The 27339-nt window shown below is 40.7% G+C and overlaps 1 long non-coding RNA gene across 2 annotated transcripts in view; it reads right to left on the bottom strand.

Annotated features, from left to right (window-relative positions):
• The window catches only part of LOC148777341 (uncharacterized), a 194360-nt gene that overhangs the window by 131052 nt on the left and 35969 nt on the right, over positions 1-27339 (bottom strand). For both annotated transcript variants that reach the window (XR_016037847.1, XR_016037848.1), the window contains one exon: positions 18833-18944. This is a non-coding gene — a long non-coding RNA (uncharacterized LOC148777341). The remainder of the gene's footprint in view (positions 1-18832; positions 18945-27339) is intronic.

The raw sequence follows: 27339 nt of genomic DNA, 5'->3' as shown, positions 1-27339 counted from the left end.
ATTAGAAGATAATTTCATATGGTGAAAAACTAGACATAAAGAATGTTTGCTTACAGAGATCATACAACAATAATTTTGTGTGTGCATGTGTGGCCATGCCACATGGCTTGTGGGATCATAGTTCCCCCACAGGGATCAAACCTGGGGCCCTGGAAATGGAAGTATGGAATCCTACCCACTGAACCACCGGGGAATACCCATTAAAAAAATAAAATTAAAATTAAGTTGCTAATCAACAAATGTAGGACTCCTAAAATTCAAATCGACAATTTTAGTGGGACATGCACAGATCTCCACTCTATCCCACAACCTGAATGCGTTCTTGTTGTGCAGGCTTCTCTGCATCCAGTGTGTTGATGACCACATGCTGTGTAATGACTCAGTGCTTCCGCCTCTTGTCTCCATTCAACTACGCAGAGCCTTCCTTCATGCATCCTGTGATGAAGTCATTTGGCCTTCACTTGGTGAGAAACAATCTTCACATATTAACTGCCTCTATGTGTGTTTTCCAAATCATTCGTCTCCAACAATTAAAGTGGCACTCCCTGGCACCTACAGAAACCTCAAACACAGACAAAAATACAGGTCCTGAAAGCACACAGCAGCTCTCTGTTGCGTTGATCATCCAAAGGAACGAAAATATGTTGATAGTCATTTATTACTATTACCAAAATGAAAACACAAAATTAAATTCTTGCAGAGAACTCAAGGCCCCTTGAAAATACAACTGCAGACTTTCAAGGATCTTCAGACCCTAATTTCAGAAATATGAATGATGAGAAAGGTCCTTGACTTAAAATCAAAAATTGTGAATACATATTCCAGCCTTGACATTTATAACGAGTGGGCCTAGGCTATTTACATTACAGATTTGTTAGAAAGATTAAATAAAATCATAGTGCTAAGATTGTTTGTGAAATCGTATTTACAGCATGTTAGAAAATATCTTAGCCAGGTCTCCTTGAAGACAGGATGAGAGTAAGCAGTGGGCTAACACTTTATGGGGAGTGATGGAAAGCAGAGGAGGAAAGTAAAGCAGAAAGGTTATAGTCGTTGTTTTGCAATAACTTTAGAGTATCACCTATAAAAATACTGAATCACTATGTTGTACACTTGAAACTAATATAATAGTAAATCAACTATTCTCCAATTTAAAAAAATAAAGAAAAGCAGAAAGGTCTATTGTTCAGCAATCACAGATAGGAATCCTGCAACCTTCTTTGCCTTGTCAGCTGTTTAGGTTACAATCAGAAAATATTAGACTACACTTTTGCATTTAAATTATTTCTTTATTTTTGGCTTCACTGAGTCTTTGTTGCTGTGTGGGGGCTACTCTCTAGTTTCAGTGCACAGGCTTCTCATTGCAGTGGTTTCTGTTGTTGAGGAGCACAGGCTCTAGAGCTTGATGGCTCTGTAGTTTCATCACACGGGCTTAACTGCCCAGTGACATGTGGGATCTTCCCAGACTAGGGATTGAACCTGTGTACCCCGCATTGGCAGGTGGATTTTTAACCACTGGGCCATCAGGGAAGTCCGCTATATACTCAATTTTATTATTTTAAAAATAAAGCTATTCTCTCCCTCTCCCCAAATTCTTCCTATAAATAGAAAGCATAAAACCTTTAACTCTTAAAGACCATTTGGGGGGTTTGTTTTAGTATAGTCTTATATTCCAATTATGGTCATGTGTACATGAAAGTATATTTGCTGGAATTAGTTGCCTGATTTGACAGACAAACCTTGAGAAATGAAAACACACAAACACGATGGCACGCACGTAATGCAAGACATCTTATGCAAATGGTCCCAATCAAGGCAAAGTCCTATTAAATTAAAGAAATAAAACAGATTTTGGAAAAAACTAAAAAGTGTAACATCTGCAGTGTCTAATTGCCCTTGGTTCACCATGTGTATTAATCTTATTTAACCTGGAAAAGATAACCACAATGAAAAATGTCAAAAGGTCTGCTCTGTGTCCCATCATTTTTTCCACCCAACCATTTTGCAATTTTCACTTCCAGGCTCTGTGCCTATTTTTAGACATTTAATAACACCTAGTATAAGCCACTGCATGTTAGGCATGAATTAATGAACAATAATATCTAGGCTGCTGGCAACATATTGTGGCAGGGAGAGTCAGGCAAGATGGGTGGTGGAAAGAAAGGAGTATTTTGTGCAGAAGACTACACCAGAGACCTGTGTAAAGGCGCAATCTCTTAATGTGCTTTTCAGACACCAGTCAGGAGAAGAAAGCTCATCCTGTCTAAGAGGCTTGGAACATTCCACCCACCATCAGCACCTGGAGAGGCAGTCACCTCAGCAGGATGACAATGGATGCCCTTGAACCTATACAGAGGGAACTCCATCAGGCCATGGGGCCACTGTGAACACAGCTGTCCTAGTGGGTTAGCAGAGGCAACATTCAAAAATAAGAGCTTTAATGTAAAAAGTGGATGTCTCACACCAAACCAAATAAAATGAAAACAATGGAAAGTATGCAGAAAAACATCCAGTCCAGACAAGCATAGAAAATTCCCTTAGACACATGAATTTACAGTGGTCACAGCATCTTCTAGGAGGAACCAGAGGTGAACATAAAATTCACTAAAATCCCTTACACAATAATGTATATAAATAAGAGTGTAAACTACTGTGTATTTGGTTTACTTAAGAATGTGAGTTGAGTCATTCTCAATATTTTGCATTCTTAGGAGTCCCAAGTTAAAATGAATGAATGAATGAATCCTACAGTTTTTGGATTAAAAACCTAATCCTACATATATCCATATCTGGATTAGGTTTTTAATTTCTGGCTTATATCAATACTCTGGTTGCCAAGAATCAGATAAGGGATTCTTTTCAGATCTCTGTGGAGTTATATTAATATTATATAATTAATTAAATTACTGATTATAATAATAATGTTATATTAATATCATATAATATTAAACCCCCTCTCACCTTGCAAGAAAGAAACTCCCATCTTGGAACTGCTGCTTTCCACATTCCAAACATGGGGTTCAAGAGAGCGGAACCATGTTCTTAGCTGATCCCATCCCACTGACACAATTAACTGGACCAGGCTGGGTCCCTGCCTAAAGTCAGGACAATCCTCTCCTTCCCTGAAATATTTCTATCTGGAATTAAGAAATAAAGGCAGGGCCCCTTTCGTGTTCTATCCGACAACAGTGAAACTCAAGATCTACTCAGAGAGAGGGATATGGACACAACCACAAGAGAAAGAGAGGAAGGCAGAGGGAGAGAATTCCGAGAGCACTTTGGCTCCCAGTTTTATTGTTTTGTTTTGCATTAAATTCGACTGCTTCCTTGTCTTTCCCAAAGGTTGACTTTTGATCCTGCCTTCAATTTACTTAAAACACCTCAATATTCTCCCAATAAACCCTTCCTTTCTCCTACAGAAGTTCAATTTGGATTTCGGTTGCCAGTAACCAAGGGGATCCTGAGTAACAAGACAATATACTATTATCTCACTCTTCAAAGGATGAACATGAAAATGTACAATAGCTAAAGGACTGGTGGTATTCCCAGTTACACCTTTCTTTTTTCTAACCTTGCTAGGTGGCTTGCCGTAAGCTTAATCTCAAGAATTAGGCTGATATCAAAGTGAAAAAAAAAAACGCTTCACATTGTTATACCACACTAATGAAAGGACAATCGCTGTAGGCGATAGCAGGAAACAGTAAGGGCTTTCAGAGGTCTTCTTTCTTTCATTCTTTTTATATCATTATATTTTTAAAAATCCTTTGCTTCTGAACTTTTTGCTCCACAGGCAATGCAGCTGGGAAGCCATGGGTGGTCCCTTCCCCTCTCCCCAAGACAGCCACAGATGACTTGTCTCTTGGTCAGTGCCCCTAACGAAGCAGGGTCCGAGGCTGGGAGAAATCAAAGGAGCTATTTTTACAAAACAGGGGTTTTTGCGCATGCTGTGCAGAGACAATCTAGGACTGTCTGGCTGGAGCTGGGACATCTGAAACAATTGTAGGAGGGAGGTAACAGCATGGAAGACCCCTCTGCTGGGTTCCTTCCTGCCCCCCACCACCAAACCCACAAATCAGAGGAGCACAGAGACATCAGTGCCCAGCTGGTTCAGAACAGCCTTTGGATCTTCCCTGGGAGACAGATTTGGGAAGCAGAAAGATTTTGCTTGATTGGTGGCAGCTGTTATTGTTGCTGTTGTGTTTAGGAAACCTTAAGACAACACAGCACCACTTGACACTCCTCACTGTGTCAGTGATTGGGAGGTTAAGGACAAAGCACCAACCAAGGTGAAAGTGTTAGTTGCTCAGTTGTGTCCAACTCTGACTCCTACGGACTGTAGCCCACCAAGCTCCTCTGTCCATGGGATTTCCCAGGCAAGAATACTGGGGTGAGTAGCCATTCCTTTCTCCAGGGAATCTTCCTGACCCAGGGATTGAACCCAGGTCTCCTGCATTGCAAGCGGATTCTTCACCGTTTGAGCCACCAGGAAAGACTTGATTGACCTAGCATCCCCTGACCTGGCTCCTAACACAGAGACCATCCCACGGTGAATGGGTCTGTGGGACTAAGTGCCACCCAGCAGGGCAGGCACCACCCTATCTGCTGCTGAGGCCCACACAGCAAACTATTATTTTAAAAAAGAAAATCTGAAATCTTTACCACCTCTCTTGCCAACCCAGTCACATGCACCCCACCTCCCCCTCACAATCTATACAACTGTCCCTCCCTCGCTGTTTGGCTGGGAAGAGGTATCAAAGCATTGCAATTCAGTGTCTGTTCCCCTTTCTTTGTCCTTACCGGTGGGCGTTAGAGGCAGTCTGAAGACTGGCCTGAGGTTAGCCAAATGAACTCTAGTGGGTGAGATTTCTAGATATTGTGTGTGTGTATGTGTGGGGTGGGCAGGGGTGGGGTGGGGCGGGGTGGTCCTTAACAAATATACACTAAGAATCATGGAAAGAAATGCCCAGAAAGAACCCTTTCACAAGCAGGCCCTCTCTTCTGCACCGTGGCAGAAAGCATCGTGCCCACACAGACAGCGCGGCTGTGTTTAAGGTCACACAAGCCAGGCTAATTTTCCAATGTGTCACTGAGTTAGTAGAGTGAGGATTATGATTATTTTTTATCATTAAAAATACTTGTGCTGAGTATGAAAATCAGTGAAGGTGTTTTATTACTTGAGCTGTAGTTAGACCCACTGTGTATTGCGTTTCACCGTTTTTAAGCCCTTAATCAAAGATTTCATAGCCTTCGGGCAGAATCTTATGGGTTATTTCACAAATGGGCTCCTGGATATGTTAACTGTGACTTTTAAAAGCTGGAATTTATAGTCAGGTGTATATTGTTTCCCTTAAAGCAGTTTCCTGAGGAGTCAACAGTAATGCTGAAATTGTTTAAAGTCTTCTGGTTCCTCCCTAAGCACTGCCTAGAGGAAGAGCATGTGCTTTAGAGAGAACCAGACTAGGTTTGAATTCTCACTTTACCACTCACGTGCTGTCTTATCTGATAATTAACTTTTCAGCCTGTGCTTTCATCTGTGAAACAAGGTTACTAAAACCTACCTTTCAGGGTTGTTGAGAGATTTAAAGAAGATAGTTGATGCAAAGCCCTGGTATAACTTGGGAAACATATAAAGGCTAAATAAATAGTTACTCTAAAGCTTGCCTTTAGAGCTGGCAGTGCTTTTAAAAATATCCCCAGTGGTTACAACCTTGGTTTTCTGGATTTTGAAATGGACAAAACTTCTTTAAATTTTTAATTCCAAGTCTGTTCCCATGTGGAAGGTGATCAAGCTGGGGCCCTCCATACTGGTTTTGGTCAGACATAAAGTTGACCTCTTCTGTAATAAGGCTGCCTTGGTTGTATTACTTGAAAATTGGTTCTGAAGAAAACTGCCAAAGAGAATTTCTAAAAGTGGTGGCATGGCCTTCCATGGTGATTATTAGCTTCTACTTCAAGTCTACACAGCTTCATCTGCTACGGCCCCTTGATCCCACCTAGAGTCTCAGATGCACAGTCAGTCCCAATCAAGGCCACTTGGCTTACCATTCATTTGGAGGCCTAACGTTCCATTTCCACATTTACAAGGGCTAGATTCCTAAATGGGCCCCGCAGTCACTCTGCTGGCAACCAGATCAGGTGCCCAAGAGTGATAAATGTTACCTTCTTAAGAAGCTGCTCTTACCTTCCTCTCAATATTGACCCAATTTCAATCAGATTCTTCCCAGTTCCCTGTCCTGAGAACTCAACTGAGACCTTTCTGTTCCCCCCACCCCCCCATCTCCCTCATGCATGTCAATTCTCCTGCCATTTGAAATAGGTCCTGCGATACAGAGGGGAGAATTCCTGCATGGAAATTTACCAAGTTCTCTTTTTGCAAGCAGTAGAATCAAACTCTGGCTTGTTTCAACAGAGTAATTTATTAAAGGATATTGAGACTTGACAGGGGATCAGAGAAGGCTGGACAAATAGGCTCAAGAAATGGGAAAGAACAAGACACTGACCAAGACCAGAGCTGAAATCATGCCAGAGTCCTCCTGGTGGGAGCACTGCTGCCACCACCACAGAATGCTGGACCTCATGGCTTGAACCCTACCTCAGCCTGCGTATCAGATGCTGACTTGCCCTAGGTGACTGTCACTATATACCCCAGAAGGATCTCCACTGTGCCCAATTCTTTGCGTAAAAGATTTCAGTCTCAGAGACTGAAGGGGGTCAATTTGACAGATTAATCCCTGGTTACAAGCTGATGGCTTAGCTTTGAGGAAGCCTGAGAAGGTATCTTTGGCATTTTTGGTTTTTACCACAGGTGAGCAAAGGCCAAATATCCGCTATAGGTGCATGGTAACTAATTATCCATAATAACTAAATATCTACAATAAGTAATTACCCATGCACTGTCTGCTTTGAAGAAGACATCCTTTCTAATGCCATAAGCTTTGACACATTGGGATGTTAACATTAGAAACACATTCCTGGAAAGCCTTAAAAGAGTTTATACCTTTAGTCTCAGAATGTTCATTTCTCAGCCACTATAATGAGCATATAATGTGAAACAGAATAAGATTTCTTCAAAATTCAGAAATAGATAAATATAACAGGAAGGTAGTAATGCTCACAATTGGTAGAAGATAGAAAAGTATTTTTTCATTTCTACTTTCTAGCTTTTTCAGATTTTATTACAAATGAGATGTATGACTATACATGTATACATATGTATGCTGCCACTGCTGCTGCTAAGTCGCTTCAGTCGTGTCCAACTCTGTGCGACCCCATAGATGGCAGCCCACCAGGCTCCCCCATCCCTGGGATTCTCCAGGCAAGAAAACTGGAGTGGGCTGCCATTTCCTTCTCCGATACATATGTATACATATATATAATATATAGTCATACATCTCATTTGTAATAAAATCTGAAAAAGCTAGAAAGTAGAAATAATATATATATATAATATATAGTCATATACATATACATATATATGTAACCTTTAAAATATCTATTTCATTTCCGTATGGTCACTCTTGATATAAGAGTATCTCAATTAAGTTAGCTTATTCTAGATTTTAAAAGACTAAGAGCCACATAGTCAAATGCAATGACCCACACAGTTATCGAAGTCACCTTAGCAACAACTGTGGGTATTTGAGTATGGGCTGGGTATTAAATGATATTAGGTGATTATTTGGAGAAATGTATACTGAAGTCACAATGTCTACAATTTAATTTTAAAAGATGAGCAAAAATTGTGTAAAGGAAATATAGCAAAATATTAAGGGGAGACATAGTGAAGTATTAAAAAGATCAAGAATAATCAGACAGAAAAGGGAAAAGGATGATATAAAGGATGTGAATATTAACCAGAAGAAACACAGTGTAGCTATATTAGTATCAAAGCAGTCCCTGAAGCTGGAGAAGGAAATGGCAACCCACTCCAGTATTCTTGCCTGGCGAACCCTGTGGACAGAGGAGCCTGGTGGGCTGCTGTCCGTGGAGTCTCAAAGAGTTGGACATGACTGAGCGACTTCACTTTCACTTTTCACTTTCATGCATTGGAGAAGGAAATGGCAACCCACTCCAGTGTTGTTGCCTGGAGAATTCCAGGGATGGAGGAGCCTGGTAGGCTGCTGTTTATGGAATCGCACAGAGTCAGACATGACTGAAGCGATTTAGCATGCATGCATGCATTGGAGAAGGAAGTGGCAGCCCACACCAGTATTCTTGCCTGGAGAATCCCAGGGACAGAGGAGCCTGGTGGGGTCGCACAGAGTCGGACATGACTGAAGCGACTTAGCAGCACCATTCTCTGAAGCAGAAAGAATTCCTAGAGACAAATGATACTTCATTATGAGAAAAAAGTTACATTCACAAGACAGAACAGCAGAGTACATCATGAGAACGCTGGGCTGGAAGAAGCACAAGCTAGAATCAAGATTGCCGGGAGAAATATCAATAATCTCAGATATGCAGATGACACCACCCTTATGGCAGAAAGTGAAGAGGAACTCAAAGGTCTCTTGATGAAAGTGAAAGAGGAGAGTGAAAAGGTTGGCTTGAAGCTCAACATTCAGAAAACAAAGATCCTGGCATCTGGTCCCATCACTTCATGGGAAATAGATGGAAAAACAGTGGAAACAGTGCCAGCCTTTATTTTTTTGGGCTCCAAAATCACTGCAGATGCTGATTGCAGCCAGGAAATTAAAAGACGCTTACTCCTTGGAAGGAAAGTTATGACCAACCTTGATAGCATATTAAAAAGCAGAGACATTACTTTGCCAACCAAGGTCCGTCTAGTCAAGGCTATGTTTTTTCCAGTGGTCATGTATGTATGTGAGAGTTGGACTGTGAAGAAAGCTGAGCGCCCAAGAATTGATGCTTTTGAACTGTGGTGCTGGAGAAGACTCTTGAGAGTCCCTTGGACTGCAAGGAGATCCAACCAGTCCATTCTAAAGGAGATCAATCCTGGGTGTTCATTGGAAGGACTGATGCTAAAGCTGAAACTCCAATACTCTGGCCACCTCATGCAACAAGTTGACTCACTGGAAAAGACTCTGATGCTAGGAAAGATTGGGGGCGGGAGAGGGGACAACAGAGAATGAGATGGCTGGCTGGCATCACTGACTCGATGAACATGAGTCTGAGTGAACTCCGGGAGTTGGTGATGGACAGGGAGGCCTGGCGTGCTGTGATTCATGGGGTCGCAAAGAGTCGGACACGACTGAGCGACTGAACTGAACTGAACTGAATAACTTTGTCTCCAAAAATATATACATAGCAAAAACTGAAGAGAGAAATGAATCTATACTTTTAGTGAGAGATTTTAGCACACATTTTAACCCTCAGGAAATAACAGGGTAAGCAAACAGTCAAGCCAAAAAAAAAATAAGCATATCAGCAAATACATATGATTTGAGCAAGATTAACACACAGTGTGACTGATATACAAGGAACATTCCTACCAACAGCTACAGAAAACGTTTCCTTCTTCAAGTGCATTTGTAGCACTTGTAAAATCCACGAATGCTGGACAGCAAAGCAAGTCTCAGCTGCTTTCCCGAGACTGCAATCTCACAGAATCTGTTCCCGGGACATTGCAAACTTATGCTAAAACACCAATAAGATTGTGGACACAGAGGGGGAAGGAAAGAGTGGGACAAATTGACAGAGTAGCATTGAAATACATACGTTACCACGTGTAAAATAGATAGCTAGTGGGAAGCTGTTGTATAACACAGGGAGCTCAGCCCAGGGCTCTGTGATGACCTAAAGGGGTGGGGTAGGGGAGGGGGGTGGTGGGATAGACTCAAGAGGGAGGGGATATATATTTACTTACAGCTGACTCATACGTTGTATGGCAGAAACCAATACAACACTGTAAAGTAATTATCCTCCAATAAAAAAAGAAAAACATTAATATGAATAGAAATATAGATACCATTAATAAGTTAACTAGAAAATCCACAAATATTTGGAAATTAAAAAATACAACTCTTAACTATCTAGGGATGCAAAGAAGCAATCACAAAAGAAACTAGAAAATACCTTGAACTGAATAATAAAGAATAAATCAACTCCTCTAAGATGTTTCATGCTACACTAGGCTGCTAAACAAAAGATAGTCAGTTTTTGTTTAGAACAGTAATATTTCTCTTATCCGAAATAGAGATCTACAAGACCAGGTGAAAAACATCAAGGTCAACACTAAGAAACATCAATTCAAACTGCTTCAAAAAACAAGGGCCTAAAATAAAAAAAAACAAAACACAAGGGCCTATCTTTGGACAAGTCTTTAATTTGCCTAATGTCAAACAGTACCAAAGAGCTGGACATGACTTAGTGACTAAACCACAAGACAGTATTAGGAAGGAAATTAGTCTGGCTGAAAGGTTCAAATGCGTTTTTAATATGCATCTGATGGCGTTGATTCAGATTCACTAATCAGTACTTCTCTCTGCCAGAGCAAAGAGCAAGGAATAACTAAAGCTTTCTGGCTGAGTAACAACACACGACAGTACCGGAAATGTCACCCAGTGTAGATAAAATACGACAGAAGAGGAGCTGTAAGTTTGAAATAGACTCAGACAGCTTTAAACTAAGCATTTCAATAACCTACGCCATAAGGAACGAGTCCCTCGGTCAGGAATTTAGAAAAGAGACATTTGGTGTCTGTTTCAGGCTGCACATTTTCAGGAAAGAAGTCTGTTCTACAATCACAACTCCTAATTTGAGCTCCCCCACAGATTACATGGCTTCCCTTGTGGCTCAGCTGGTAAAGAATCTACCTGCAATGTGGGAGACCTGGTTTTGACCCCTGGGTTGGGAAGATCCCCTGGAGAAGGGAAAGGCTTACCCACTCCAATATTCTGTCCTGGAGAATTCCATGGACTACAGTCTATGGGGTCACAAAGAGTTGGATGCAACTGAGCAACTTTCACTTTCCCAGATTACACTGTGTCCTCGGGCAAAGCATTACACACAGCTGATCTTTGTGAAAGAGGGTGTATACCAAACATAATAATGCATGTGCATGTGCTTTGTAAACTGTAAAGGGCTGCATAAATGTTAGCGATTACTCTGTTAAAGTTCTGTCCCAGCTGAACTTTTATTTAGGTCACTGCACAAGCACAAACTTTCTTAAAAGGTTTTTTGAAGTAACCACTTGGAAACTGAACACTCCTCTCTTCTGTACTATACCACTTCCTGTCCCTTTTCAAATTCTCTCTTTCTTCTTTGCAAAGAATTCTCTCTCTTCTTTGCATTACTTCTGTAATGACACTAACAGCAGTGGGTAAACTGAGCATATAATAATGTGGCAGGCTCTGTGCTGTGTACTTTATACATAATATTATCTTTATATACATTAAACATACACATTATTATATATCTCCAACTCTTAAGATATTATCTTTCAAGGTAGAGACTTCCCAAATGTCTCAGAATTGGTAGCATTTAAGCCTCAGGTGCCAAATAGGAAAAGGAGTACGTCAAGGCTGTAGATTGTCACCTTGCTTATTTAACTTATATGCAGAGTACATCATGAGGAACACTGCGTTGGAAGAGGCACAAGCTGGAATCAAGATTGCTGGGAGAAATATCAATAACTCCCAGATATGCCGATGACACTACCCTTATGGCAGAAAGTGAAGAGGAACTGAAGAGCCTCTTGATGAAAGTGAAAGAGGAGAGTGAAAAGGTTGGCTTGAAGCTCAGAATTCAGAAAACTAAGATCATGGCATCTGGTCCCATCACTTCATGAAATAGATGGAAAGACAGTGGAAACAGTGTCAGACTATTTTTTTGGGCTCCAAAATCACTGCAGATGCTGATTGCAACCATGAAATTAAAAGACGCTTACTCCTTGGAAGGAAAGTTATGACCAACCTTGATAGTATATTGAAAAGCAGAGACATTACTTTGCCAACCAAGGTCCGTCTAGTCAAGGCTATGGTTTTTCCCATGGTCATGTATGGATGTGAGAGTTGGACTGTGAAGAAAGCTGAGCGCCGAAGAATTGATTGGAGAAAGAAGACTCTTGAGAGTCCCTTGGACTGCAAGGAGATCCAACCAGTCCATTCTAAAGGAGATCAATCCTGGGTATTCATTGGAAGGACTGATGCTAAAGCTGAAACTGCAATACTTTGGCCACCTCATGCGATGAGTTGACTCACAGGAAAAGACTCTGATGCTGGGAAATGTTGGGGGCGGGAGGAGAAAGGGACGACAGAGCATGAGATGGCTGGATGGCATCACCGATTCTGTGGACATGAGTTTGAGTGAACTCCGGGAGTTGGTGATGGACAGGGAGGCCTGGCGTGCTGTGATTCATGGGGTTGCAGAGAGTCGGACACGACTGAGCAACTGAACTGAAGCCTGGGGTGGGGGTGAGAAGGGTGGCCTGAGGATAAGAGGTGCTGTAAACTACTCCTCTTTTTAAAAAAATACCAGGGAGTGGAGAGGTGGGACAAGCATACACATTTCAAGAAGGTTCCTGGAGTGATCTGTCTTCTCTGGTCTTTTGTGAAAGGCTAAATTACTAGGTTAGTTAATCTGGTCAGACTGCTAGAGAGAATAGAATTTGCACTCAAATTCAGGCCTCTGCTAGCAAACTCATGCTTTTTGTACTATAACTCAACAAATTATATAGTATAAATGTAAATTTATTTCTACTTCTTCATCATTAGTAAAAAATGATCTTTGTAGAAAACTTCAACTAGATAGCACAACTCCATCTGTAAATCAAACATTAAGATCTAACTCCCAGATTACAATACATAGGCAGAATAACAGAAAGAAGTTACATAACACCATAAGCAATCAGGCAAATCTATCAATAGAATTTTATATGTTCTATAAGACAATGAGCCTGTGCTTTTCAAAAAGTCAATGTCATTAAAAAAGAAAAATTAAGGGAACAGCTCTATATTAAAAGATACATGGGGAAATTCTTTGGCGGTCCAGAGGTTAGGACTCCTCACTCTCACCGCTAAGGGCCCAGGCTTACACCTTGATCTGGGAACTAAGATTCCACAAGCTGTGCATCGAGGCCAAAAAAAAAAGAAAGACAAAAATCAAATTAATGTGTGAGCCTTTGTCTGGAGAAACAGGATTTGGTGAAGAGGGCATTAAAAGACATTCTTGGGGTAATTAAAGCAACTTGAATGTGAAACAGACATTGTATAATTCTATAGGATTGGTCCGAATTTGGGGGCAGCTCATCTAAGTTAGGTGTGATAATGGTATTATGGTACATATGAGAGGGCACTGATTCTTGGAGATGAACGTTCAGTTACTTAGAGGAAAAGCATGGAGTCTGAAACTTTTAAATGGTGCAGAAAAATGCGTGTGTGTATACATAAGCATATGCTAACAGAAGCAGAAGATATTAAGAAGAGATGGCAAGAATACACAGAAGAACTGTACAAAAAAGATCTTCGCGACCAAGATAATCACGATGGCGTGATCACTCACCTGGAGCCAGACATCTTGGAATGTGAAGTCAAGTGGGCCTTAGAGAGCATCACTACGAACAAAGCTAGTGGAGGTGATGGAATTCCAATTGAGCTATTTCAAATCCTGAAAGATGATGCTATGAAAGTGCTGCACTCAATATGCCAGCAAATTTGGAAAACTCAGCAGTGGCCACAGGACTGGAAAAGGTCAGTCTTCATTCCAATCCCAAAGAAAGGAAATGCCAAAGAATGCTCAAACTGCCGCACAATTGCACTCATCTCACACGCTAGTAAAGTCATGCTCAAAATTCTCCAAGCCAGGCTTCAGCAATATGTGAACTGTGAACCCCAGATGTTCAAGCAGGTTTTAGAAAAGGCAGAGGAACCAGAGATCAAATTGCCAACATCTGCTGGATCATGGAGAAAGCAAGAGAGTTCCAGAAAAGCATCTATTTCTGCTTCATTGACTATGCTAAAGCCTTTGACTGTGTTGATCACAATAAACTGTGGAACATTCTGAAAGAGATGGGAATACCAGACCACCTGACCTGCCTCTTGAGAAACCTGTATGCAGGTCAGGAAGCAACAGTTAGAACTGGACATGGAACAACAGACTGGTTCCAAATAGGAAAAGGAGTACATCAAGGTTATATATTGTCACCCTGCTTATTTAACTAATGCAGAGTACATCATGAGGAACGCTGGGCTGGAAGAAGCACAAGCTGGAATCAAGATTGCTGGGAGAAATATCAATAACCTCAGATATGCAGATGACACCACCCTTATGGCAGAAAGTGAAGAGGAACTCAAAGGCCTCTTGATGAAAATGAAAGAGGAGAGTGAAAAGTTTGGCTTGAAGCTCAACATTCAGAAAACAAAGATCATGGCATCTGGTCCCATCACTTCATGGGTAATAGATGGGGAAACAGTGGAAACAGTGTCAGACTTTATTTTTTTGGGCTCCAAAATCACTGCAGATGCTGATTGCAGCCAGGAAATTAAGACACTTACTCCTTGGAAGGAAAGTTATGACCAACCTAGATAGCATATTAAAAAGCAGAGACATTACTTTGCCAACCAAGGTCCGTCTAGTCAAGGCTATGGTTTTTCTAGTGGTCATGTATGGATGTGAGAGTTGGACTGTGAAGAAAGCTGATCGCCGAAGAATTGATGCTTTTGAACTGTGGTGTTGGAGAAGACTCTTGAGAGTCCCTTGGACTGCAAGGAGATCCAACCAGTCCATTCTAAAGGAGATCAATCCTGGGTGTTCATTGGAAGGACTGGTGCTGAAGCTGAAACTGCAATACTTTGGCCACCTCATGCGAAGAGTTGACTCACTGAAAAAGACTCTGATGCTGGGAGGGATTGGGGGCGGGAGGAGATGGGGACGACAGAGAATGAGATGGCTGGATGGCATCACTGACTCAATGGACATGAGTTTGAGTGAACTCCGGGAGTTGGTGATGGACAGGGTGGCCTGGCGTGCTGTGATTCATGGGGTTGCGGAGAGTCGGACACGACTGAGCGACTGAACTGAACTGAACTGAACTGATGCACATATACACACACAGATACAATCACACAAAACAAAAAATGTTAACAGTTGGTAAATCTAGTCGATATGAACGTTCATGTTACCATTCATTCATGTTCTCTGATATTTTTAGGAAAAAAATAAATAGACAAAAAGACTACTAGCTTCATCAATGCAGGACTGAAATATGCCAGTGCCCAGGTATAGTGCCTGGCTCATGGAAGATTCTATAAAATTTGTTGAAAGAAGAAGTAAGTTGGGAAGGAAGGATAGAAGGGAAGGAGATGGGGAGGGAAGAAAAGAGGGAGAGACGGGGGAGGAAAGAATGCCCTCCTTCCTACCATCACCCTGGCAGCCCCAGCATGAGTGTGATGGTATACATCTTTCAGGACTTTCTTCATCCCAGGGATAAATCCATTTTTTAAAGTGCTACATTTGTAGAATCATCATGTTTTAAAACCAAAAGCACTCTGGAGGCCATCCACACCCTGATACATTGAATAAACTGAAGCCTCAAAGCAAAGTCACTAAGGTCACCCAGCAGGGCATTCACTGAGCCAGAGTCCTTTGTCTCATGACCAAATTCACATTATGCTGTCTTGCTCCCATCCTTGGCAAAACTCTTAATCTACCTATTACACTTTAAATGCAAACCCTACAAAGAGCCATACTTATTTACCCATAGGCTTTCATTTTACTAAAGGAGAAGTTTTACACAGAATAGCAGTTTTGAGGACCTATCAAGCTTGTGGAGGGCTTCCCAGGTAACCCTAATGGTAAAGAACCTGGCTGCCAATGCAGGAGACAAAAGAGATCTAAGTTCGATCCCTGGATCAGGAAAATCCCCTGGAGGAGGGCATGGCAACTCATTCTGGTATTCTTGCCTAGAGAATCCCACGGACAGAGGAGCCTGGTAGGCTACAGTCCATAGGGTCTCAAAGAGTGAGACAGACGGAAGCAACTTAGCAGGAGCAACAGCAAGCTTGTGGAAGTACAATTTCTTAAATGATCAAAAAGTAAAAACTGATGTCATGCAGCATACTAAGAGCGTCCATATGCATTTTATTGTGTTTAGTTCTCCTAATCGTGCCATAAGGCAGGCATTATATTTTATAAAATTTATTCCCTATGACCTGACTCTTAGGTTAAAAGGTAAAGATAATCTCAAGGTGAAAAATAAGAAAAGAGAAGAGAAAGGAAAGAAAGAATAACAAACAATTGGATATGTCCATGAACCTATGAACATTTAATAACTGTTTCTTGGTAAAACAGAATAATTATGCATAGGTCTTGTGATGACGAAAATTAATAAAAAGAAAGGCAAATTCACATGTCCAATAATAAACTGGTTTAATAAAGTGACAAATCCTATGATAAATTATTTGATATGAAAAGAAGTTTTGAGCACCAATTAGAATATAAGTATTCAGAAGTTAAAATTTTCTAATAGGTAAGCACATATATCCACCATAACTTATTAGATAAGAGATACCAATGCTAATGTAATTCATTTTAGGTTCAATAATAGTATGTGTTTCATTCATTATATTCACTTCCTTTTAAGAAAAAAAGAAAAACTCTCCTCTTGCAAAATGAGCAAAAGGGGAAAAATGACAATAAAAATTGAGAGGAATGCTTTCTAACTGGTTTCCTCTTTTAAAATACAAATATTGGGGCGTCTCTGGAGGGCCAGTGGTTAAGACTCCATGCTTCCACTGCAGGGAGCAGCGGCTGAATCCCTGGTCAGGGAACTAAGATCCTGCATGCCATGCGGCATGGCCATGGCCAAAGAGATAATAATAATAAATAAAATAAAATGCGAACATTCCTAAGAAAGGTAATGCAATGCAATCATTCCCAAACAACTTTAAGGCAAATGAATTTATCAGAATTTCCTAACTACAGATACTAAAAATCATGGTTACAGTAGGGACTCATAGGACAGGTTCCTAAAAGGTGAAGAGAAAGGGGGAGGAGCAGACACAAAAGATAAATTTGATTTTCTTAGCAAAACTCGCCTGGGGGCTCATGGGAGAAATGGTTAATTCCATGGAGGGGGCAGAGGAAGCACAAAATGAGTCATTTGCTATAGAAAGTAAGGTAGTACTTCAAAGCATCATGAAAACTTGTCAAAAAAATAAAATAAAAACAGATTGAAGGGGCTGGCCAAATCAGAAAATTTGAGCATCGAAATCCCACAAGACAGAAATAGATCATAACCCATTGAATACCATAAGAATCCATGAGTTTGGACTTCAATAAGTAAAAAAAGTAAATGTGAAGAAGGAAAGCTCTTCTTTATAGCAAAACGACAACTAATAAATCTAGAAGTAACATCACTAAACAGTGCAAAGCAGTCAAAGAGAAATTTTATAGACAGGATATTGACATAGACTCAAAATACCTCCCCAGAAAACACTTGTAATTTACAAGGAGAAAAGCTGTAACTTCACAGTGGAGAAAGCACCTGAACCAAGTGATCAAAGTTAACGTTAATGGACTTTGGGTACCCCTGTTATGGTACATTGACAAGGACAGGACTTCTTCACCTAAATGGCATCTCTGCCAAAAATATATAACACAGGTCTAAACATGAAGACAAACCCAGTCAAACCCAGAATGAAGAGCCTTCCCCTGCACCCTAAACAAGAAAGACAAAGAAAAAAAATGGGGTATTGATCTGCTCTTTTTAAAAGTGTCAAGTTAGGATGACAAAGGCTTAGAAACTTTCCCAGATTACAAGAAACAAAGGAGATATTACAACTCAGTACAATGCACTATCCTGGACTGGATCCTGGTCTGGGAAAAAAAAAAAATAACTTGTAAAAAATTATTGGGACAGCACTGAGATAACTGAGAAAATCTGAAATAAATTTTTGACTATGGCTTATATCATGTTAAAATATCTTATTTTGATAGCAACCGTAGTTATTAAAGAGAATGTTATTCTTAGACAAATACCAAAATATTTCAGAGTAAAGGGTAGGGTGTCTTTAATTTACTCTCAAATGGGTCAGGAAAGAAAAAGAGTGTGCAATATAAACAGATTGGTAGAAAGAGAGGTATAAATATGAATCTCAGTAAAGGGGATTTCTTGTACAATTCTTGAAACTTTTATAGAAATTTGAAACTATGTCAAAATAAAAGTTACCAAAATGCTAAAAGGAAAAGTTTTCTGGGATTGACTTGACCATCCATAATTCCCTAAATCTCACCTTAAGTGACTGATCAGAACCAAGTAGGAAGTTGTTGTTGTTTAGTCACTAAGTTGTGTCCAAATCTTTTGTGACTCCATGGACTGTAGCCTGCCAGGTTCTTCTGTCCACAGGATTTCTCAGGCAAGAATACTGGAGTGGGTTGCCATTTCCTGGGGGATCTTCCTGTACCAGGGATCAAACCTGCATCTCCTGCATTGGCAGGTGGATTCTTTAACACTAATCCACCAGGGAAGCCCAAGTAGGAAGCACAGGATGTAAAAATAATTTATTACCTGCCAAACCAAATGGTGATTGACAGATAAGGTAAAGCTGATGTTAATAGAAATATTGTTAAAAGTTCTAAGGTAGAACTTTAATAAGGTTAAAAGTTCTTTTAAGGTAAAAGTTCTATACTAACTTTTTAGACCCAGGTTTCCTTGACATGAAAGGGAATAACTGTCCCCGAACCATCACAATGAAATGGGTAGGAATAAACCCAGCTTTGTTTCTTTTTGGCCCTCTAATTTAAAGTCAATATTTTAATAACTTCTTTGACTCTCCAGTTGGTTGTTCTCAAGCTGCAAATGGATCACCACCAATATGTAATTAAAAGAGAATAACAAATAGTTTGAATATAGATTACACGGGTGCTGACTTACAAATGCAAACGTTGTAGCAGAAGATTAAGCTCCCAGGAGGCTGGAGGTGTGTGTCTTTGCTTATTGCCATCATAATTCATTAGTGGTCAAAGTAACGCTGAGATCAATATTCCTGCAGTCACAGGAATGAGAAAAAATGATTAGCACCAAAATAAGAAACAAAGACAGTCTCAAAATATTTCTCCTTACATAATTAACAAACCAGTCATTGTCATGAATTTTAAAACTGAGATTTTCTTAGCTGTTCCATGTTTAAGAAGTGGCACAGCTTAAGGGATCTTGAAAAGAACTATTATTCCCCTAGATAAGATCATATGCAAAAAGAGAGTATGTGAGGTCATCTTTTATCCCTTCATCTTTGTGGTACAGAAATGGAAGGAAGGATGCTGGGATATGGTAAACACCACAGAAGGCCATATAGCATGTGATGGTTTCACAAGAAGTTCAGTCCTGAAATACACCTGAAGAAGATGTACAAGTAAGCCTTTGGTAAGATCTGTGTCTCAACCACTGGTTCCAATGCAGATTCCTGGGTCCCAGTTGAGGGGCTCAAGTTCATTAGGACTGTGTTTGGAACCAGGGATTCTGCATTTTTAACAAGTATTGCAGGGACCAGTCCTTGAGAAATATTAAGAGAGACAACTAAAAGAAAAAAGAGAGAGACAACTGTAACTGTTTTATGAATTTAATTACTGTAAAACAATACTTACCGTGTTAGGGTAGTAAATACACCTTCAATAAATTGACCAATGTAGATGAAACGATACAGAGAAGCCCCCACCCCCAATTCCACCTCTTAGGAAAGTTGTTTTAAAGATTTTTAAAAATTAATTAATTTATTTTTACTTTTGGTTGTGCTAGGTTTTAGTTACAGTGTGTGGGCTTCTCATTGCAGTGGCTTCTTTTGTAGCAGAACATAGACTCTAGGGTGTGAGGTTCAGTATTTGAGGCATGCAGACGTTGTTGCTCTGTGGTATGTGAACTCTTCCTGGACGAGGGATCGAATATGTGTCCCTTGCATTGGCAGGCAGATTCTTAACCACTGGACCACCATGGAAGTCCTAAAGACTTTTGCTTTTAGTTCTTCTGGTTGTAAACACCCCCCTGACTTCCCCTAATTTAAAAAAGTAAATACTGTTCTTTTACAATATACTCATATTTTAGAAAAATTAGAATAATGCATATTTGAAGTAGTGTAATTGGCCTATTAGGTAAGTACCAATTTTGTGCAAAATTTGAAATAGTTTAACTCTTGCCAAGAGTAATCAAGAATTGCATAATTTAAAGCTAGCAAGCAATGTGTTTGGCAACCGTGTTTATCTGTGTGGCCATGTGGCATGCCACTCTAGCCAGTAATCAGAAGTACAGTGGAACTTGTAACTACACACTCCTTGATAATGGAAATTTGTATATGACAATTTTGGTGATTGGCTCCTGTCTTCCTGCAGCCAGCTCACGTTGGTCATTTCACTAACTCTGCACTAAGCTGGTCCCACACATTACACTACTGAATGTTTTGTACCTCAGTTATGAAGTTACAGCAGAGTTTTACTTGCATCTGTCACATTTTAACAGGACCTTGTAAACCATGCTGCTATATAAACGTCTAGAAGTAATTCAAGGGAATTTTATATTATTTTTAAGGATATAATTTTAAAATAGTTTTTATCCTATAACAAGGTCATCTAAGCTTTCATCCATTGGGAGCAAAACCCCAATTCTGAGAATATATTCTTGGGGAAGAGAAATTAGATATAATAATATACCATCAAGAGGCCACATGGCCATATACTATGCTATGAATTTTGGAAAGAGTACTCTGTGTAATAATAGAGATAATTCTGAGAAAAAATTTAAAAAACATTAAAGCAGATATGACTTTGTTTGCAAATATAATCTTATAACTGGGCATGGATAATGGAATGGGAAAAAATGCCATGACTACAAGATCATCAGCACTATAATGTGTCCTTAAGATTGTTGATGCCTATGAAAAATCATTCCTGAATTACACATTCTTAGAATGTATGAGGTGTTTGGAAATTGATTCCTCTTTTCAATTTCTTGGTTATGAATGGCCTCCAGTTACAAAAGATAAACATTTAGCTCATTCACATTATCTTCTTCTTCCTGCCAACTCCTCCCAGTTTAGGGCAGTTGTCATTATTTTTAAGTTTTGTTTTGGTTACCCTTGTAACTTTAAATATTATGTCATGCCTCAGTTTCTCTTTCAAAAACTTGTTATAGAAGTTGAGGATGTCAATGATAACTATTCTCTTCATATTTCCTTCAATTTGCACTTCCACTTTCTGTGAGCTTCACAGTATGAAGTTTAATGTTTGCATTTTTTTTGGCAACATAACCAAGATCTTCCTTACTCTGTCCTTACTTTGACTGCAAGTGTTTAAAGCCCAAATACTTACATTATTAAGATTACATCAACATTGTGCACTGCCAGGCTAAGGAGCATGTTAGAGTTATGAACAATGCCCTCCTGCTCTAAAATGGAAGATTTTGTATTATACTCTAATTCCATTTCCTGTATTAAGACCCTTGCCACTTCTTTCTTGGATAATGTCCTCATTCTCTTTAATATATATTCAAGTAACTTCTTAAGAAAGGAGTCCTGGGAAGGTAAACTTTCCAAGTGCTGGTTTATGTGAAATGTCTATGTTCCACTCTCACGGTTGAATGACAGGTTGGCCAAATATACAAATTATTTTAAATTCAACTTCCCCCAGAGTTAAAAGGACCACTCTATTGTCTTCTAGCAGCCAGAGATATTAATGAGAATGTGGCTGCTCAATTTTAATTCCTGAGTTGGTGGCCTAATTTTTCTCTCTAGAAACTTTTAGAAATTTAATTTATTCTTAGAGTTCTAAATTTTTACAATGTTGTGTCCGAGTGGGTTATCTTCTCCATTGGCTGCAGTTGGTCCTCAGTGGGCTCTTTTAATGTGAACATATATGTCTTTTTATGGGAAAGTTTTTAATATTATATCTCTAGTCATTTCCCTGTTACCATTTTCTCCAACCTCCATTCCTGAATCCTATAATATTTAGCTGCTGTATTTCCTAGACTGTTTTTTATATCTCCTCTTTCTTTCATACTTCCCCTCTGTAGTGGAGAATGTTATTTGTATCTCAACATCTTCTTTTCCACAGTCATCTTCTTTGGTCACATCAACTGATTAAAATAAGAATACCTGTTACTAACAACTGTGTCAGCCTGGAGCAGAACCTTAGTTTTTATGACTCTGAGTGCCTCATTGGAATCATGTCCACCCAACTGTTGATCTAGGTAGCATCCTCTCGGAGAGTTGATGCTGAAAATATCAGGGGATGGAATTTTTTTAAAAAAGAAAAAGAAAACAAACAAATACAAAAAATCTTAGGATAGTCCAATTGTGGGTATTGCTTTCCCCTCTTCCGACGGGCTCATCACTCTCTGCTGGTAAAATTAAATTGGTCTAGCTTAATTTGTACTTCACAAAATCATGTTGATTACTACGCAGAACCTTGTACTCTTCTAAATGTTTGCAAATTGATTGTTTGATGATTTGTTCCTGTATCTTCCCAGGTATCCAAGATAAACTGAATAGTCTATAATTACTACAGTTGTGCTTTTCTCTGTTTAAAAAAAAAACTCCATCTGCAGATTCCACTTGTCAGGACTTTCTCCTGTCCAACCTTCGTTTTCTAAAATAAAGGCTGGTGGTCTTGCAATTACATTTGCCAATTCCTTAAGTGCCCTGGGTTGTGAGTAATCAGGCCCTGCTGATTTGAATGTACTGAGTTTTCTGAAGAGCTCTTCAATCACTTCTTTCCCCTTGTTTGCCTTTGTATCGCCAATAAGATAGCACTTAATCTGGTTTAGTTTCCTTATCATTGCTGATTAAAAAGGGAAAAAAAAGACTAAATGCACAGTGAAAGCCTCTGCTATTACAGGTATTTGTTAATAGATTTTGTTTAGCAGTACTTGTTAATAGTTTTGCTAATAGTTCAGTGGTCCAATTTGCATCCTATACAATCCCTCTGTATTATTCCTTCCTTTCAACCCTCCCTCCCTTGGTATTTCTTTCCTTCTTTCCTCTCTCTCTCTTCCCACCCTTCCATTAAACTCTCTTTTTCTTAAATTTCTTATAGAGGGTGAGGTAGGGGAAAGGAAAGGGAGGAAAAACAAAAGAGGAAAAGAACTCCACATAACTTTATGACAGAGACATTTACTAATCCCCATATATCCATGTGTTACCCCAAATTTTCCAGCCTCCTTACAGCTGGGGCAAGAGGCATATGACTAGTTCTGGCCACTAGGTACATAAGAGCCGTGAGTCCTCGTTGCCCTCTCCCCTCCTGCCCGGGTGATCTGGAAGCCAAATGTTCCTAATGACAGACCAACCAAATGCAAGTGGCCTATTAAGTCCTCACTTGGTGACCAAGACCGCTGAGTCATCACTGGAAGGCAGCAGTCCTGGAGAGCCATCAGCCCCCCAGAGGCTCACACATTAAGCTGCTATTTGGGTGGGTCGGGGGGGGGGGGGACGGGGGAGTATTTTTGCAGCACCATCTACCTTATCTTCACTAATACAGCACCAATTTCTGGATTAGTCAGATTAGGTTTTGCCAAGGGAACAAATTAACCCTGAAATCTAAGTGGCTTAACATAACAAAGGCTTACTTCTTACTTGTGGTATGTGATTAGCTAGTCTCCAAAGAGGGCTCCCACTGACTCTTACCTCCTGGTAGTCCCACCCTCATCTTAGTCACCTGCTACTCTGTCTCTGCACTGATCCCCTGACACACTTTAAGCAAGAAAATAAATGAAGCAGAAGCCTTAGGAACTCTTGACAACCTCTGCATTTGAAGTCATTCATGATATAAGAACTGTGACCATCCCACTGCAGAGAGGCCATGTGCAGATGGCTGGAGAATGCAACTCTATGTGGAGGAGCACTTAGGTGTTAGACCTTAGCAAGAAGGTCATTCTCAGTTCAATCCCAATCAACCTTTCCAAGGATTCCAGCCCTAGTCATCCCAGGTGGCATAGTGGTAAAGAATCCTCCTGCCAACGCAGAGACGCAAGAGATGCATGTTCTATCCCTGGGTTGGAAAGATCCCCTGGAGTCGGAAATGGCAACCTACTCCAGTAGTCTTGTCTGGAAAATTCCATGGACAGAGGAGCCTGGCAGGCTACAGTCCATGCGGTCACAAAGAATGAGACACGACAGAGTGACTGAGCATAGCACACATGAAACCCTAAGTGAGAAGAACAGAACTGCCCACTTGGGAAGAATGGAGGGGAGCGATAGGGAGTTTGGGATGGACATGGATACATTTCTATATTTAAAATGGGTAACCAACAAGGTCCTACTGTATAGCACAGGGAACTCTGCTCAATGTTATGTGGCCGCCTGGGTCGGAAGGGAGTTTGGGGGAGAATGGACACGTGTGTATGTATGGCTGACTCCCTTTGCTGTCCACCTGAAACTATCACAACATTGTTAACTGACTACAGTGCTCAGTTGCTCAGTTGTGTTCAACCCTTGCAACCCAGAGACTTGTAGCCCACTAGGCTCCTCTGTCCATGGAATTTTCCAGGCAAGAATACTGGAGTGGGTTGCCATTTCCTTCTCCAGCGGATTTTCTGGACCCAGGGATAGAACCCTTGTTTCCCGTGTCTCCTGCATTGGCAGGCCTATATTTTACCACTGAGTCACCTGGGAAGTCCATGCTGCTGCTGCTGCTAAGTCACTTCAGTCGTGTCCCAATCTGTGTGACCCCATAGACGGCAGCCCACCAGGCTCCCCCATCCCTGGGATTCTCCAGGCAAGAACACTGGAGTGGATTGCCATTTCCTTCTCCAATGCATGAAAGTGAAAAATGAAAGTGAAGTCACTCAGTTGTGTCCGACTCCTAGCGACCCCATGGACTGCAGCCCACCAGGCTCCTCCACCCATGGGATTTTCCAGGCAAGAGTACTGGAGTGGGCTGCCATTGCCTTCTCCTGGGAAGTCCATATTCCAATGCAAAATAAAAAGCTTAAAAAAAAAGAACTACCCACTGGAGCCCAACCAACTCATAGAAATGTGAGATACAACAATAAATTGTTTTAAGTCGTCCTGTATAGGATGGTTTGCTGGGCATTAGTCACTAACAGAAGCAGGGCACACATCCAAGGTTGGTGTATAGGGGTTGAGCTCCACACAGCCCCTCATGGAACCATGTTGATACAGGTTCTACCATCTTGTATCTGCACCATTGGGAACATGTGACCTCCTTTACCAGAGAGGGGCAGAGGCGAGGGAAGAGAGGACTGGTGGTTGCATACCAACTTTTAAATGTTTCTATCTCCTTTCCCAGTCCACTGGTCAATGAGGAATGTGGGGGAGTAAATGAAGAGCCTGCTGCTGCTGCTGCTAAGTCACTTCAGTCGTGTCCGACTCTGTGTGACCCCATAGACGGAAGCCCACCAGGCTCCCCCATCCCTGGGATTCTCCAGGCAAGAACACTGGAGTGGGTTGCCATTTCCTTCTCCAATGTGTGAAAGTGAAAAGTGAAAGTGAAGTCGCTCAGTCATGTCCGACCCTTAGCGACCCCACGGACTGCAGACTACCAGGCTCCTCCATCCATGGGATTTTCTAGGCAAGAGTACTGGAGTGGCTTGCCATTGCCTTCTCCAAATGAAGAGTCAAAGGGCATTAAATGTCTCTGCTGCAGATCTTACCACCAATAATTTTTTAATTGATTTGATTGGAGTATAGTTGATTTACAATGTTGTGTTAGTTTCTGCTGTACAGCAAAATGAATCAATTATACATAAATATATGTAGTTCTTCAGTTGCTAAGTCATCTCCAATTCTTTGTGACCTCATAGACTCAGCAAGCTAGGCCTCCCTGTCCATCACCAACTCCTAGAGTTTGCTCAGATTCATGTCCACTGAGTTGGTGATGCTATCTAACCATCTCATCCTCTGTCACTATCTTTCCTAGCATCAGGGTTTTTTCCAATGAGTCAGCCCTTCTCATCAGCTGGCCAAAGTATTGGAGTTTCAGCTTCAACATCAATCCTTCCAATGAACACCCAGGACTGATCTCTTTTAGAATGGACTGGTTGGATCTCCTTGCAGTCCAAGGGACTCTCAAGAATCTTCTCCAGCACCACAGTTCAAAAGCATCAATTCTTCGGCGATCAGCTTTCTTCACAGTCCAACTGTCACATCCATACATGACCACGGGAAAAACCATAGCCTTGACTAGATGGACCTTTGTTGACAAAGTAATGTCTCTGCTTTTTAATATACTATCTAGGTTGGTCATAACTTTCCTTCCAAGGAGAAAGCATCTTTTAATTTCATGGCTGCAGTCACCATCTGCAGTGATTTAGGAGCCCAGAAAAATAAAGTCTGACCCTGTTTCCACTGTTTCCCCATCTATTACCTATGAAGTGATGGGACCAGATGCCATGATCTTCGTTTTCTGAATGTTGAGCTTTAAGCCAACTTTTTCACTCTCCTCTTTCACTGTCATCAAGAGGTTCTTTAGTTCTTCTTCACTTTCTGCCATAAGGGTGGTGTCATCTGCATATCTGAGGTTATTGATATTTCTCCCAGAAATCTTGATTCCAGTTTGTGCTTCCTCCAGCCCAGTGTTTCTCATGATGTAGTCTGCATATAAGTTAAATAAGCAGGGTGACAATATACAGCCTTGATGTACTCCTTTTCCTATTTGGAACCAGTCTGTTGTTCCATGTCCAGTTCTAACTGTTGCTTCCTGACCTGCATACAGGTTTCTCAAGAGGCAGGTCAGGTGGTCTGGCATTCCCATCTCTTTTATATGAATTCAATGAATTTTCATATGATTCTATGAATCAGCCATAGGTACAATGTCCCCTCCCTATTGAACCTCCCTCTCATGTCCCTCCCCATCCCACCCCTCTAGGTTGATACAGAACGCCTGTTTGAGTTTCCTGGGCCATACGGCAAACTCCTGTTGGTTATCTATTTTACATATGGTAGTGTAGGTTTCCATGTTACACTTTTCATATATCTCACCCTCTCATCCCCTCTCCTCATGTGCATAAGTCTATCCTCTATGTCTGTTTCTCCATTGCTGCTCTGTAAATAAATTCTTCAGTACCATTTTTCTAGATTCCATATATGTACATTAGAATACGATATTTTTCTTTCTCTTTCTGACTCATTTCACTCTGTATAATAGGTTCTAGGTTTATCCACCTCATCAGAACTGACACAGGAGTGGGATTGCCAGGTCATGTGGGCGTTTTATTCCTAGTTTTTTTAAGGAATCTCCATACTGTCTTCCACAGGGGCTGTATCAATTTACATACCCACCAACAGTGCAAGAGCGTTCCCTCTTCGCCACACCCTCTCCAGCATTTATTGTTTGTAGACTTTTTGATGACGGCCTTTCTGACCAGAGTGAGGTGATATCTCATTGTAGTTTTGATTTGCATTTCTCTAATAATGAGACATGCTCAGCATCTTTTCA

Source organism: Moschus berezovskii, chromosome 7 (genome assembly GCF_049115385.1).
Source record: "Moschus berezovskii isolate FMDL1 chromosome 7, NW_MosBer_1.0, whole genome shotgun sequence".
Taxonomy (NCBI): Eukaryota; Metazoa; Chordata; class Mammalia; order Artiodactyla; family Moschidae; genus Moschus; species Moschus berezovskii.
This window is presented reverse-complemented; position numbering and strand designations above follow the sequence as displayed.